The sequence below is a fragment of the Lolium rigidum genome, chromosome 2 (genome assembly GCF_022539505.1).
Source record: "Lolium rigidum isolate FL_2022 chromosome 2, APGP_CSIRO_Lrig_0.1, whole genome shotgun sequence".
In the NCBI taxonomy this organism is placed as follows: domain Eukaryota; kingdom Viridiplantae; phylum Streptophyta; class Magnoliopsida; order Poales; family Poaceae; genus Lolium; species Lolium rigidum.
In genome coordinates, this window is record NC_061509.1 from 227,500,935 (window position 1) to 227,517,424 (window position 16,490).

General features: G+C 46.6%; 1 non-coding gene across 1 annotated transcript; it reads left to right on the top strand.

The window, feature by feature from the left end:
* The first annotated feature begins 15,734 nt into the window (after positions 1–15,734).
* TRNAL-AAG lies at positions 15,735–15,815 on the top strand. The gene has a single exon. It is a non-coding gene; the product is annotated as a tRNA-Leu (tRNA).
* The last annotated feature ends 675 nt before the right edge of the window (positions 15,816–16,490 follow it).

Sequence of the window (16,490 nt, forward strand, 5' to 3'; positions counted from 1 at the left end):
GCCAGGAAGATGGTGAGGATGGAGTTTGTAAAAATCAAGGAAACTCCGGAAAAAAGAAGTGACGGGGAGGCCGAAGCCACGCTCAAAGTGAGCAAGAAAGACAACGCGTTCACCGGGTTCGAGCACCGGTTCAATCTCGTCGCCAGGAAGCCGGCAGGTTACTCCTTCCGGAATCCTCCTGGACCGGTAAAGCCAGTCAATCTCGTATTCACTAACGTTGGAGCCCATCCAGGCCCCGCGAGTGATACCGGTAGGATCAGCGCCGGAAGCTTGGCTAGAGCTACCAGCTTCTTGGTTGCTACCGGAATCGACGTCCATCTGGACAAGGTCGGCGGTTAATCCGTCGGAAGATTGGCTAGGCCGGCTAGCGGAGGAGGAGGTAGAAGAGGAGGCAGAAGAAGATTCCTCACTAGACATAAATCTTAATGCAGAGAAACAAGAATCCCACAATATACCCCCGCGTGAAGATCTACGAAGGAGAGAAAAAGCAAAGAAAAAGAAGAAGTAAATACGCTACTGACGAGGGATCACCTCGCCAATGCCTACGTATTGTAGACTTGGGTTTCGGGAGAGAGCGGCGATGGAGATTCCGGGGACGAGATTAGGCACACGACGTACCCAGCTTCGGGTCCCCTCGGTGGAGGATCCCTACGTGCTGCTAGCAATCCACTATATGAACACAAGTATATTTACAGGGTGCCGCCATCGGCGTAGCTATGTTGTCTATCTCTATGTCTATATCTTGACCTCCTTATTTCGGGTGCCCTGGATAGCTTTATATATGCAACCAGCCTAGGGTTTTACAAGAGTCCTAGTCGACTACTTCTTCGGGTTGCCTTGTTGGGCCTTCTCCATATTGGGCCGAGCCGATCCAGGTATACCAATAATGGGTACCCGAAGGGTATGCCCATGTCGATAGCCCCCGAGTTTATAGGGAAGTCGAAGACTTGCGTAGAAACTCCAAGCATAACCATCTCCGAAGTCGAAGAAATACAAGGCGAGGTCCATGTCGTAGATCATGTGTAGCGTAGATGATGTCGACGATTCTTGAAATTATCGGGTGCACGGCAGCGCTCCCGATGGGAGTAGCCCCCGAGTCTATGGGCAAGTGCTTGCATTTGGGCATAGACTCAAGTTGTACTACTCGATGAAGAACTTAACTATATTTCCGGAGAAATTGATGAAATCCATGTGCTCCCGATGGGAGTAGGCTCCACTCGAGTCGTAGAATCGAGTTGAGTCTACAAACCTTGATTGTCGTAGATGCTGTCGAAGTTATCTTTCTATCGGGTGCGCAACCAGCGCTCCCGATGGGAGTAGCCCCCGAGGCTACAGCCAAGTGTTTGCACTTGGGTGTAGGCTCAACTTGCTTTTAATCGACACCACAATTTTTCCTCTTTCTTGTATCTTATCGGGAGGGTGAACAATACTCTCGATAACAGTAGCCCCCGAGCCTATGGGCAGGTGCTTGCACCTAGGCATAGGCTCAAGTTGTACTACTCGATAAAGAACTTAACTATATTTCCAGAGAACTTGATGAAATCCATGTGCTCCATATCTATATTGTACAGGGATAATGGTAATTGGGGCTAGTTCATCTGACGGATCAGGTACTAGTTAACTGCTCTAGTGGCAATCCGCAAAAACCTACTTCAAGATCACGTCCCTGGACATGATCCCGGGATACTGGTGTTAACTCGACAGGTGCCGCTTAAGGTCTTACCATTCTGTCTAGTCCCAGTCATGTTTTATCGGGTACCTAACGCGTCAGTTAGGATTTTTCTTCGTATCTATTGATACGGAAAAAAGTAGCAAACCGACGTCAGAGACGGTGCCACGCCGCTCAGAACGGATCCGGGGTCTTACCTTCGCAGAGTTTTGCGGCATTCAGAGATTATTCACGACTTTTAGCGCTCTGAGAATATATTGTCGAGTGCCTTGTTCGGCTGATGCAATGATCCATTTTGCGGGTTCTTCTATTTTTCTCTCGGGCTTTATGAGTCAACCGAATATATTGCGTTCTTCTATATTGTCGTCAGGCATATCACCGATGTTCTTGATCGGAACAAATGACGAGTCAATGGACCCGAAGATTTGTCCTTTTTTTTTTGGTTCCTCCTTGATGAAAATTTCATCGAGTTCCTCCTTCAGGAAAATTTCTTCGGGTCCTCTTTGAGGACAATTCTTCGGGTCCTCCCTGAGGACAATTCTTTGGGTCCTCTTTGAAGACAATTCTTCGAGACCTCCCTGAGGACAATTCTTCGGGACCTCATTGAAGATAATTTTTCGGGTCCTCCTTGAGGCAAAATTCTTCGGGTCCTTCTTCAGGCAAATTCTTCAGGTCCTTCTTCAGGCAACTTCTTCGGGTCCTTCTTGAGGCAAATTCGTCGGGTCCTCCCTGAATAAGATTTCATCGGGTTCTTTCTTGAAGACAATTTTTGTAGACACAGTTCTTATTTTGCCAACCTGAGATGTATAGTGAAGAAATATGGCGCAGCCCCCGAGTGTCGGGTGCGGCTAAAATAAATGATAATCAACTTTGTGTAAATTAAAGGAACACTTAGCTTATTGCGTACGACGGAGTCGACGCGCGATGAAATCTTCGAGTATGGAGAAGAAATCGAGCTGAAGTAGAAACCACCAAATAGCGAAAATAGATGCCGCCAAATTATTGATGAAGAAATAGCCGAGCCCCCGAGCGCTTCTGGGGTGATATCATGATTATTACTTGGGCGCCGTGTTGCAGTTGTGACCCGGGGTAAAGTTGCTTGTCGAGCCCCGAGCGTTGCTGAAAATACTGTGCCGAAGTAGTAGTCGCCCGGAATATTACGTTGTAGTTATGCTCGGGGCGAAGTCGTTGTCAAGCCCCGAGTATTATCCGTGTCGCCGAAAGAAGGCCATTAAGGGTAAAATACTGAAGATGAAGTCCGAGATGAAGTACTTGAGATGAATCCATATTAAAGATTAGACCATCATATATTGAAGATGAATCCGCCGATATCATAGAGGATGAATCCATTGACCAGAAGAATCCAGTAATAGCCATAAAAGATGAATCCGTTGATATCATAGAGGATGAATTCATTGAGCCGGAGAAAATAGTTCCAGTAATAACCATAGAAGATGAATCCATTGACACGAAGAATCCAGTAATAACCATAAAAGATGAATCCGTTGATATCATAGAGGATGAATCCATTGAGCCGGAGAAAATAGTTCCAGTAATAACCATAGAAGATGAATCCATTGACCCGGAAACGCGTCGGGTAATATTGTATAAGTGAACCAATAATAACCCAAAGAAAACCAATCTATTAATCCAGAGAGAATAAATCCACTGAGCCGAAGAGGATAAATCCATTAAGTCGAAGAAAATAAATCTACTGTCGAAGAGAATAATTCCACTGAACCGGAAAAAATAATTCCACTGAACCGGAGAAGATATATCCAAAGCCGAAGAAAATAAATTCACCAAGTAACCGAGTATATTTGTGGTAACGAAGTAATGACACAACCACGAGTATCGGGTGTATTTGCTGTAATAATGTAATGACGCAGCCCCCGAGTATTCGGGTGTGGTGAAAATAAATAATAATTGACTCTTTGAAGAGGAATACTTAACTTTTTATCGGCTGCGGCGTCGCCTGATCGGAAGTAGTCGATGCAGTCGCACGGCGCCTGGCCGAAGTAGTCGATGTAGAGCACGCAGTCGGTGTGGCGGATCCGTGTGGCATTCAACCGAAAATATTCGACACAGTGGAAGTAGTTGGCATGGAGGAGAGAATCGTCGAGTACACGGCGGGCGAGCCCCAGAGCACGCGACAGCACGCGGCGAAGTAATCAAGACTTGTTCCGATCCGGAGTTGTATTACAGCGCGAAAATCTGCGCGTAAATAACAGCATAGGCGAAAATGTTTGGCTAAAATAAATTTACAAAAAATAGTTAACTGAAAATATAGCACCTGATGATTTTCATGTCGGATGAAATCGGATCGTCGCCCCGTGAATTCGCAAGTTCCGCTCCTTAGTTAATCTGTATTTTTTCCCTCTCCGTATAGGAGTTGATCTCTGGTGCGTCTTTTGATTTTCCTTTGTAGACTTGAGCCACGTACATTATTTGCTTTCTTCTCAGAAAACTAGTACTCGATCAGGATTTTGTTCCTTGAAACTTGCAACGTCCTAGCGCAGATGCTTGACCCGATGCATCAGGCTGGTGCCAATGCACCGCCCCACTCTAGCCTCGCCACGTCAGCTTTTTGCCCACTCTAGCCCCACTCTCACACCACTCTCACCCCACCTTGCCAATGCATGGGCTATAGTGAGCCCTCTCACTTCTCTCTCCTCCACATCAGCTTTTCTCTCTCCTCACCATTAGCAATTCTTTTTCAGATTATAACATAGAAAATAATGCAAGGAAATTATTTTATTGAACTACAATTGTTACCGATTACATCATAAAAAGAAATTACATAAAAATTTGAAAAAATTACATAAAAAATTGGAAAAAATACATAATCTAGGCATTATGAGCCCACACATGCTCAATCAAATCTTCGCTGGAGCTGTGTATACACCGGTGAGTCCCTCATTTCGTTGTCCATCTGAATCCTCGCTGCTAGGCTTGGTGGTGCATGGTGGTGTATTGCAGGGCCGACATTGGACTCAACGGTCTCATAGTTGTGCTCCAAATTTGTACCACGCTCATCGTGGATGATCATGTTGTGCAGAATGACACATGCACGCATGATCAACCCAAGAGTACGCCTCGAGAAGGAGCGGCCCGGAACTGCTAGAATGTTGAACCTAGCCTTCAGCACTCCAAAGGCACACTCCACATCTTTGCGCCAAGCTGATTGAGCAGCAGTGAACATTCGCTGCTTTTCACTTTGTGGAAGAGTAACACCTTTCATGAACACCGGCCAAGAGGGGTAGATGCCGTCGGCAAGGTAGTAACCATAGTTGTACTCGTGTCCATTCACCGTGAAGTTCACTTCGGGTGCTTCTCCCCTAAGCACATCCGTGAACAACGGCGACTGGTTGAGTACATTGAGGTCGTTGTTCGACCCGGCCACTCCAAAAAAGGCATGCCAGATCCAACGATCATACGACGCAACGGCTTCTAAGATTATGGTAGGGTGTTTGATGTCTCCCCTTGTGAATTGACCAGACATAAGCCACCGGGCAGTTCCTCCACTGCCAATGCATGCAATCGATGCTCCCTAACATGCCCGGAAAGCCACGCTCCTCGGCTTTCGCTAACGGACGCCGAGTATCCTCGACAGTTGGTCGACGACAGAACGTCTCCCCGTAACAGGCAATGATGCCTTCACAGAATCTATCTAGACAATCTGATGTAGTTTGCCTAGCTAACTTAAGCCACTCATCTATTGTATCTGCAGAGGCTCCATAAGCTAACAGACGCAAAGCCGCAGTACACTTTTGTAGGGGAGAATGACCAGGACGACCTAGAGCATCATGTCTTTGGGTGAAATACGGAGAGTATTCACCCAATCTATCCACAATGCGGAGAAAAAGGGATCGCCTCATCCGATACCTTCGGCGAAAGAAGCTCGGAGGGTAGTTGCAGTCGTCGGCGAAGTAGTCCTCGAACAGCCGATCGTGGGCACCAAGACGATCACGTCTGATGACCTCTCGGCGGCGTCGCGGCCGTCTTGGCTCCTCCTCCTCCTCCTCGTTCAGCATCTCCTCCTCGTACTCCGCCTGGAATGCAGCGATCAGCTCACCCTCTATTCCGTCGCTCGAACTGCTGGACGAAGACATGGCGTTGAGAGGGGGAGATGAACTGGGTGTGGAGTGAGTGAAATAGGTGTGGAGTGAGTGAAACCAGATGGAGGTATTTATAGAGGGGGGGGCTGAAATTTTAGGGTTTTTGAACAACCAACGGCTACCCCAACGGCTAGCTGAGGTGGACGAATCAGATCGCGCCACCTCAGCCACTACCGCCCCTCTCCCGCCCGCCTCCCGCCCGCTCCCGCCCCGCTCCCGCCCCACTACCGCCCGCTACCGCCCACTCCCGCCCGCCCTCTCGCCCGCCCGCCTACCGCCCCGGCCCGCCAACGCCCCGCCCCGCCTCCCGCCCCCCTCCCGCCTCACTGCCGCCGCCAATGCGGGCGGTAGCCGGGCGGTAGCGCCCGCTACCGCCGGGCGAGCCCGCCCCCGCCTCCCCTCCCGTCCCGCCTGCCTCCCGCCCGCCTCCCGCCCCGCCGCGGGCGGTACCGCCCCCACTACCGCCCGCGGTGGCACCGGCCTCAGGTGACTTGGCCGGCCGGTCGGCCACCAACAACTCGAGGCTGCCGATGCTTCCAAGGCTTTTCGCTGTAGATTGGATCTTCCGAGATTGTGTGGCCGCGTAACACGTGATGGTGAACAGACTGGCGACCAAACTAACCAGGTTTTTTGCATGAAATTTGAAGTAGATGATCCAGCCAGATGCGACCTGGCCGCTGATGTCGACGAATGATCTCGCCCGGATGACATAATCCAGCCGCCGCAAATCACCACAGACGGCGCCAATTGACGAGGGATCACCTCGCCAATGCCTACGTATTGTAGACTTGGGTTTCGGGAGAGAGCGGCGATGGAGATTCCGGGGACGAGATTAGGCACACGACGTACCCAGCTTCGGGTCCCCTCGGTGGAGGATCCCTACGTGCTGCTAGCAATCCACTATATGAACACAAGTATATTTACAGGGTGCCGCCATCGGCGTAGCTATGTTGTCTATCTCTATGTCTATATCTTGACCTCCTTATTTCGGGTGCCCTGGATAGCTTTATATATGCAACCAGCCTAGGGTTTTACAAGAGTCCTAGTCGACTACTTCTTCGGGTTGCCTTGTTGGGTCTTCTCCATATTGGGCCGAGCCGATCCAGGTATACCAATAATGGGTACCCGAAGGGTATGCCCATGTCAGTAGCCCCCGAGTTTATAGGGAAGTCGAAGACTTGCGTAGAAACTCCAAGCATAACCATCTCCGAAGTCGAAGAAATACAAGGCGAGGTCCATGTCGTAGATCATGTGTAGCGTAGATGATGTCGACGATTCTTGAAATTATCGGGTGCGCGGCAGCGCTCCCGATGGGAGTAGCCCCCGAGTCTATGGGCAAGTGCTTGCATTTGGGCATAGACTCAAGTTGTACTACTCGATGAAGAACTTAACTATATTTCCGGAGAACTTGATGAAATCCATGTGCTCCCGATGGGAGTCAATTGACGAGGGATCACCTCGCCAATGCCTACGTATTGTAGACTTGGGTTTCGGGAGAGAGCGGCGATGGAGATTCCGGGGACGAGATTAGGCACACGACGTACCCAGCTTCGGGTCCCCTCGGTGGAGGATCCCTACGTGCTGCTAGCAATCCACTATATGAACACAAGTATATTTACAGGGTGGCGCCATCGGCGTAGCTATGTTGTCTATCTCTATGTCTATATCTTGACCTCCTTATTTCGGGTGCCCTGGATAGCTTTATATATGCAACCAGCCTAGGGTTTTACAAGAGTCCTAGTCGACTACTTCTTCGGGTTGCCTTGTTGGGCCTTCTCCATATTGGGCCGAGCCGATCCAGGTATACCAATAATGGGTACCCGAAGGGTATGCCCATGTCAGCTACCAAGTTGAGATCTGAAGAACAAGCAAAAGAGGGGTAAACCTAGATCGGGCCTAACCTGGGGCGGCGGAGTCGCAGAGGAGGAAGTTCGCCTGTGGTTTGAAGAGCTTGCCGTGGGCGAGGAAGTCCGTCGACGACGAGGTGGAAAAGAGCTTGAGGAAGCGCCAATGTCGCGGCCGCAGAAGCAGCACCGCAGAAATTCTTCGTGCGGTGAAGTCCGGCGACGTCCGGCGGGGCACTAGCGTGGATTTGCTGGGCGGCGGAGCTCGAGCAGCGAACGGAATGGCGGAGACGCAAGAGCAAGGAAGCACTTGTGCGCGAGGAACTGGAGAATGCTAAGAAGAGGAAGGAGAAGGGGCGGTTTTGCCTTATAAAGGAAGAGAGAGAAGTGGGCCAAAAACCGCTGAACCGCAGCGGTTCGGGCCATGGGCCGCGACGGTTCGCTCCACGGGCCGCCACGTGGTGCGGCGATACACGCGTAACAGCGAGAAGCCACAGGGAGGGACACACGGATCCAGAGAAGTGGTTGGGATCCGCTGTGGAGCAATTAATACGCGCGCGGAAGCCGAAGGGAAGTGACCCCTGACACTGGCGCGTCAGTCACAGTGCGCATGTCACTGGCAGGCGCGGGACCCGATATATTCTCGACTTCGCCGAGGAAGTATTTAATGACTAAGATGCCGGAGGATAAGCTGCCGGAAAATGCCTTGCAAAGAGAGAAGGCATAAGTCCGGGCAAAGATGCCGGAGCTAAGCTAAGCGCCGGATAAATTAAACCGGTATCCAAGGACATGAGAACCTGGCATGGTCTGTTGGATAGAATCCGCCAGACTATACCAGCTTCGGGGACTAATGTTGGGGGGATGACTCCCGGTATGCCAAAGGCATGCCAAACCGGAAGATCTTACCCATCAAGATACCGGTTTAATATGTATACCGGAGCTCAAAGGTAAGAGTTTGGCTAAGTTAAGCTAAGCCGGTATCCCCAAGAGGGGTATATCGGGACCGGATAGAAAAGATACCGAAACACCGGAAGGAAGAACATGTCGGCAGGACTGGTCAAAGATTCTCTCCAGAGCTAGAGGACAACGATGAGCTAAGCAAAGTGGATTTAAACGAAGGCCTGACTATAAAGAGGAGGATGACGATCAAAGAAGCCGGAAGACGTCAGCCTCCCTGTTTAAAGAAGACCCCGGCGTCACCTATGATTAAAATAGCTTTATAAAGTATCTTTGTAAAATAGTTTGTCTAGTCAAAGATGCCATTAGGGTTTCTTGTCCTGTAAGCCACCCTCTCCCCTATATAAGGAGAGGGGGCAGCCTCCTTCATACGCGCGGAAGATGGAGAGAGGAACCTTGTAAGCTCAAACCTGTAACCTGTGGAGATCAATAGAGAAGATGATCTAGAGAGAGTTCTTCCTTGTGTCTTTCTTCTTCAACCTCTAGCCTTGGCCAAGTTCTTGAGGAAACCATCCGGAAGTTCATCCCGTCTAATCACAAACCCTCCCCCGAATCCTCTAGCGTCCATTCGGCCCCAACATAAGCCATCCTATGGCATCTGTCTGTTCACCACGACGACAGATGTCAAGAACGTGTTTTTTGCACGGTGTTCTTGAAGAGGAAGTTTACATGAGACAACCTCTAGGTTTTGAAGTTGCTCATCATATTTGCAGACTTGACAAAGCTTTATATAGATTGAAGCCCCTAGAGCATTGTATTCTCGTCTCAGTTCCAAGTTGCATGCTCTTGGTTTTATACCCTCGGAGGAAGATACGTCTTTCTTCTTATATCAGAAAGCAGGTATCACTATATTTGTCTTGATATATGTTGATGATATAATAGTGACCAGTTCTTCATATCAAGCTATTTCTGCTTTCTTAGAGATTTTAGTGATAAATTTTCCATTAAATTTGGTGACTTACATTTCTTTCTGGGCATAGAAGTAGAAAAAGATACAAAATGTATTATTGTTGACACAAGAGAAATATGCTTGAGATCTTCTTGACAGGTCCTGTATGATTAGGTGCAAATCTGCACCTACACCGTTGTCCACAACTGAAAAATTGTCTCTTACTGAAGGGACACCTCTTGGCTATGCGGATAGTACAAGGTATCGCAACATTGTTGTTGCGTAACAGTATCTGACACGCCCGTATATCCTTTTCAGTCAACAAAATATGCCAATACTTACATGCTCCTACTACAGTTTATTGGACAGTAGCAAAAAGGATTGTGAGATATGTCAAGGATACTATAAATATTGGGATCACTTTTATTAAGTCATCTTCTAGCCTTCTTAGTGTATTTTTTCAGATGCTGATTGGACTGGATGTGTTGATGATAGACACTTCCACTAGAGGGTTTGCAATATTTTTTAGATCAAACTTAATCTCTTGGAGTGCCAGAAAAGAAGTCACGGTGTGTCGATCAAGCACAAAAGGTGAGTATATATAGATCTCTAGCCAATGCCACTACCGAGCTAATTTGAGTTGAAGCACAAGTTGATGAACTTGCATCGTTCTAAAGGAGAAAGCCTGCTTATGGTGTGATAATATGGGTGCTACATATTTATCTGTTAATCTAGTTTTTCATGCGCGTGCTAAATAGATTTTCACTTTGTAAGAGAGAGGATAGCAGGAAAAAAAGCTAGAGGTCAGGTTTATCTCATCAAGGGATCAAGTTGTTGATGGCTTCGCTAAGGCACTGCCAGTCAAAAATCTTCATGAGTTCAAACGTAATCTAAACCTTCTTCACTGTTTAAATAAGGGAGGTTGTTAAACATATAAATTGTACGTATTGGTATGGAGTAGCACTCCACCCAATACGATCCCCTTATGTATACATGCTTGTGAGAGCTATTTCTCACCTCTATAAACACGCAACATGAGCCTAGGATGGTATTGTTCCCACCAGTCTTTCAACAGGCGGAACGTTGCCGGCTTCGCGCGCGCTTCCGGTTGGTTCCTATCCTCAGTGGATCATGTTTCATGTCTTCGATGGCTCATGTTTCCGCCTCGGCGGCTCCTGTTTTCTCCCAGCTCTCGGAACAATCCACATGATAGGTTGCATAGATTTTTCTTACTTATAGTTGGTTATTTCCTCCAATCTTTACTATTAGTTTGCAATGCGACCGTGGTAAGTCATCCCCTCGCTCGCGCCCGCTCGCGATTCACGTCTCGCTCGCACCCATGGGCCGCGCCCTTGCTCATGTAAGCCTACACTTCGGCCCACGAAAACAAGTACAGAAAATAAATAAAAGGGAAGTCGACTATCTTTACTATTATAGCCCTTTGACCCTATCCACTTCCCGATTGCCTCCCAGGATCCCATCGCGGCCTTGCTCCGCCGTCGGCCGGCTCCACGACGCGCAGCGCCCCCTGCGCCGACGAGCTCTCCTTCTCGTCAACGGCTGCAGCTTACTGCCGCCGGCAAGTGCGGCCTCCACCGCGCGTCCCCTCCTCCCCATCTTCCTCGTAGACAGTGCGGGTGTCTACGGCGAGGGAGGCCTCACCCGCGCGACCACGCCTCCCTCCGTCTGACTGAAGCCAGCAGCTGATGGTGCATCGCTACAATCCAGTCGATTTGTCATGGATCTGGCGGAGTAAGCAGCATACGACTGCGACTACGCTGACGGGAAGCAGGACCTGGACGAAAGCAGCGGTGCCGACTATATGGATGGAAAGAGCGGCAGAACCTGGACATAGTCACCGCGGCGGCGTCCATTGACGTGAGTTGGAGGTAGTGGAACAGCTGCTCAGCCACAGTGCGATGGCTTGGAGCAGATGCGCGAGAGAAGTTGCTGAACTTCGATTGATGGTGTTACAATTCACACTCTAATCAACGCCGACTCTGATTGAATAAAGTCAGGCGCACCGCATGCATCAACGAGGCTAGACATATAATTGATTTCCTACCCGCTGTACAGAAAATACAACATGTCAAGAGAGGGTTCAGTGATGTTTCTTCCTTTGCGTGTTGAACATAGTGTGGCATAACTGAAAGTGTTACATGTGATCTTTAAGCTCTGGCTATTAAAAAAATTATGTGCGTGCAAAGTTAATATAGTACAAATGACATCTTTAAACCTGAAGCCCCTGCATTTTTGGGGTTAATTTTCTTACTTATGTGGAGTGATTATAGGATTCACTGAAAGTTGCACATTGATGTTTTATGATATCCCGATTAACATGAATGTATTTCTATCGTTGCAAGGAAAGAAAAAGGAATTTCTGGAAGAAAAGAGAGGGCATTGATGTCTATCTGGCACGTGTCGTCTGCAGTACTGTAATTATTGTACCGATATAGTAATGACCTTCATCTTCCGTTCAATTGCATCCAACGACTTATAGCTAACTAGGCAATGGCTTACAACAATTCGCATAGTCTTACAATGGGCATTAGCGTCTATGCATTAGTTTACACACTAGGCAAGAAAAATCATATTCATTTGATTTTCTAAATCAGTATGTAAAATATTAATCAGGTTTATCTAAATATATTGTCTAGGGTACTAACTAAATATTATGCAATATTAAGCATCTTTAATAGAGCATGTATATTTTACAAGTCATAAGTCATGACATTACTATAATATTATTGTTATTGTGAATCCGTAGCGAAGCACGGGCAGTGTGCTAGTTTAGATAGTATAAGTAATGCGTGGGGTCTTATTTGGCAGCCATGTTTCTAAGTGTATACATGCCACCCGTTAGCCCGTTTGGCAGCCTGGTTTTAGGTTGTGTAAGAGCATGTCTAACAGGCCCTGTATTTTTCTGCCCCTTAAAACGCTAGTAAATGGCCCCGTATTCACTTTTCGCTGGCCGAAAACTCGTCCGAGCTAGCAGACCCCGTATCCCCATCCCGTAAAACAGAATCCTACGGAATATTCTGTTTTTAGCGGCGGCGCGCGGGTGACTATGGCGGCGGCGCGGGGAAAAGGGTTGGGAATTCTGAAATATCCACGCGCCCTAGTAAAATGGGATGAGGGGTTGGCCCTGTATTCAGCCTCCCGCCCCTTACAAGTAAGGGGCGAAGAGCCGCCCCGTAGCCAAAACTGTAAAAAATCGATACGGGGGCCTGTTTTAGGGGTCTGCTAGACGGCCGGGTAGCGTCCAACCCCTTATTTTGGTGGTTATTATACGAGTTTGGCCCTTTTAAGGGGTCTGTTAGACATGCTCTAAGCCGTGTAAAACCATTGAAACACGTACGGTTGATGAGATTTCTAGACGTGGGCCATGTTGCGCTGGTGTTTTTGGGGGAGAGAAAGGGATCAGGTGATCAAACTATTTTTTTTATTGAACTCATCTGGTGGTCAAAGTTTATTAACCCAAAACACTGTAGATTGTACACTCTAAAAGGAAAAAATTCACTGTTTCCAAACGAGGCATCACGGGTCGATATTCAGATGTCGGTCTATATGTTGCACAAATAGACGTCCAAGAAAAATACAGTGCAAGCATATAGATGAGCGTACATGGACCATTGGTTGCGGAAGATAAAACAAGAGGATGCATAGAACGATCGGCAGGTAAATCACACGTGTTACCGATCGAATATACCACTCCGTAATTTGCGAATTTGTGTCACACGTTTGGATCGTAGTAATATCCGTAATTATTTTTTTATTGGACGGATTATATTGTTAACAACAATTGTTGAGATGGCCGAGTTGGTCTAAGGCGGCAGATTAAGGGTCTGTTCAACATTAATTTTTTTTGCGACACGCTATTTTCCCGTTTAATTTTGACAGAGTCCTCGTGTATGCATACGCGACGCTCTTTTTTTCCCTTCCAACGGAGAGTGGTTATTAAGCATTTAAGCCAGACCAATTCAGTTTCAGGCCCAGTATTTACGGCCCACACTGCTCTTATTTTCCATCGTCCAACCAGAGATTTAGCCTGGGCCTATTGGCTCCATATGACTTTTTCCTGTTTTCCAAATAAAATTCCGTCGTGTGTATACTCCCCCTCCCCTCTACCACCATGTGAAGACCAACCTTTCCCAAGGTCTCATCCCGGTCCCTACCGATGCTCTGCACGACTCGTGTTGCTCCGAAGTAAGAAAATCCATAACAACGACCCATTCGGTTCATTTTGGTCCATTTTAATCCGTTTGGGTTGGCCCACATATAAAATTTCGGTGACGATCCGTTTAGGTCGACGGCTTGACGCTCTGCCTCTTGCGTCGATGGGACGTTAATGGCGTGGATGATTCACAAGTTTCCGGTTGGTTCCCACCCTCGGTGAATCTTGTTTCCCGCCCTCAGTAGATCCTATTTCCTGCCCTCGGCGATGAAGAGATGATCGTCATGGTGTTCGACAAGACTACCTACCGCGGGAACTACCCCACCGACGAGTCCGGCGAGGACACCGATAGCTAGTACTGTCAGAGTGTTCTTTCTTTACAGCGAAAAGATGACCACCGGCTAATTGAATCCACTTGTCTAGGTTTCTGGATGTTCTTCAATAGATGCGGAGACGCCTAGTCACACCAGCCGCCAGCTAGGTTTTCTAGCTGTGATTAGGTGTGTGAGAGTGTTCTTTTTTCTCAACGGAGAAGGCGAGGGCCATAAAACAACACAAGTTACGTTTCCTCATTTTGCAATGCTTGAACCATGTTTCAAACTATGTAATAGTTTGTGCAATATTTGTATCTATGTTTAAATGAAAAGGAGAAAAAAATAGGTAAAAAAATTATGAGTTCGGCCGTTGGGGACACGCAGATGCAAACAAACGCTCGATAAAAAATAACCATTTTGATGCCCGCGGGCCGTCGCAAAGGAGCACAGCTGGTTGATTTGAGCGTCCTATTTACATCGGCCTGTTGGAGATACCTTATAGAAAACTGCCATGAGCGGGCGGTTGGGAGCTGTAGCAGGCGACAAATGCGTTTCCTAGTGTGGTCACTGTTAAGATTCATGCACTAGCCACTTGAACCAAAAGTCCGAACTGATGGAAAGGGCTAGGCAATCTACTTATACACTTCACAACAGTCACACGTTTTCCTCAATCTGCAACTACACTTAATCTTTCTTCTCCTCCTCAATCTGCAACTACCCTTAACTAGAGAAAGTTATATTAAGGTCTCATATTTTGCACGAATAATTTTGTTTCCAGGTTTCTAAGTTTGCTATGTGGTTTAGTATCAATGGTATAAGGGGCAACCATGGAGTATTTTTGTAAGAAAAGATGTGATTGTGAAGCTAATTAATAAGTTAGTGGTCAACTTTTTAAAAGAAGTTAGTGATTAGTTCAAGCGTTTGTTCCATGATGACTAAATTTATATTTTGGCACATTTATGGACAAGTGTTTTGGCTCATAGGTGCAAATGCACCTATTATGAATAATGTATTTACTTTTTTTTTGAAATGTCAAAAAATTCTGGAAAAAAATTCTAGGGTACGTCTTGATATGCTATGTTTACACACAAAATTTTGTGAGAAAATGACAATTTTTATGGGCTGCGTAAAAAAGACAAAACAACATCTCATAAAACGCTATTTTGCAGGACCGAAAATTGTTTTTTTACGCAAGTCACAAAAATGTCATTTTTTCGCGAAATGTTGTGTACAGGCATATAATGTCCGGATGTACACCTAGATTTTTCAGATTTTTTTGATATTTTGAAATATGTTTTTTAAACAATTGGTGCATCTACATCTATGAGCTAAAATTGATATCCTCACATTTATTTTATATTTTAGACTAACTTTTACATATATATTCATGACAGAGTACGTATTTTGTGAGCGAATTTAGACATGTTTAATCAAGCTTCTTCTAGCTGGTTCAAATTTTAATTTATTTTAATTGTACGATTAGCCACTCGAATTTAGACATGTTTTATCAAGCATCTCGTGGACGTCGAAACATGCATGCAATGCGGGTTTCATCAACAAAACTAGTAATCATTAAAAGTTTAAAACAAGTCACAATAGAGGACACAAGAGGACATATATTACAACAACGACTCTAACGAGTCAAGAATACAAAATGATACAGTACAAAGATTCCAATTATACATAATAAAGTCAAATACATTTGGATCGTAGTAATTAATATCCGTAATTATTATTTTATTGGACGGATTATATTGTTATCAACAATTGTTGAGATGGCCGAGTTGGTCTAAGGCGGCAGATTAAGGGTCTGTTCCGAAAGGGCGTGGGTTCAAATCCCACTCTCAACATAAATCTTTTTTGTCCCGTTTTGATTTGATGGAGTTCTACTCCTCGCTACTGTACGCATCCGTGTCCAGCCGTGATCTGTACGTTCTTTTTTTCTTCCATTGGAGAGAGGTTAGTAAGCCAGACCGATTCAGTTTTGTTAGGAATTAATTAATAGGTTAATTAAAGGGATAATCCTCCCTCTTGTAATTATCTATGACGGTTGCTTCGCCAACAGTCGCGACCCTCCTCGCACCCCCTCGAACAGACGCGACTCTTACTCGTGTCCCTTCCCAGTGTATATATACTCAGAATCATCAATGGAAAGGAACAGTTGAATCATTTGTTGTCTCTCTCCTTTGCATCTCGACTTTATCTCTAACACGTTATCAGCACCTAGTCTCTGCCTGAGAGCAAATCGATTGGCATAGATCCTTGTTCCAGCGTAGCAAATCACCGAAGAACATGCAAAGAAAAAAATTGATCGGCGTAGATCAATTAGCATGCAGCGCCGGCCCATGCAATCATCACCACATCGATTGATTACTTTACTGTTTGTCTTTGTTGGAACGGATAAACTAATCGTTGTTGTTGTGTTGCCTCATATCTCCTGATTGGAACGGAAGAATTGGCATCTGCATCAGAAAATGACACCGGCGACATTGGCGTCCCCGCGGATGTCTGACTCTGACATGGCG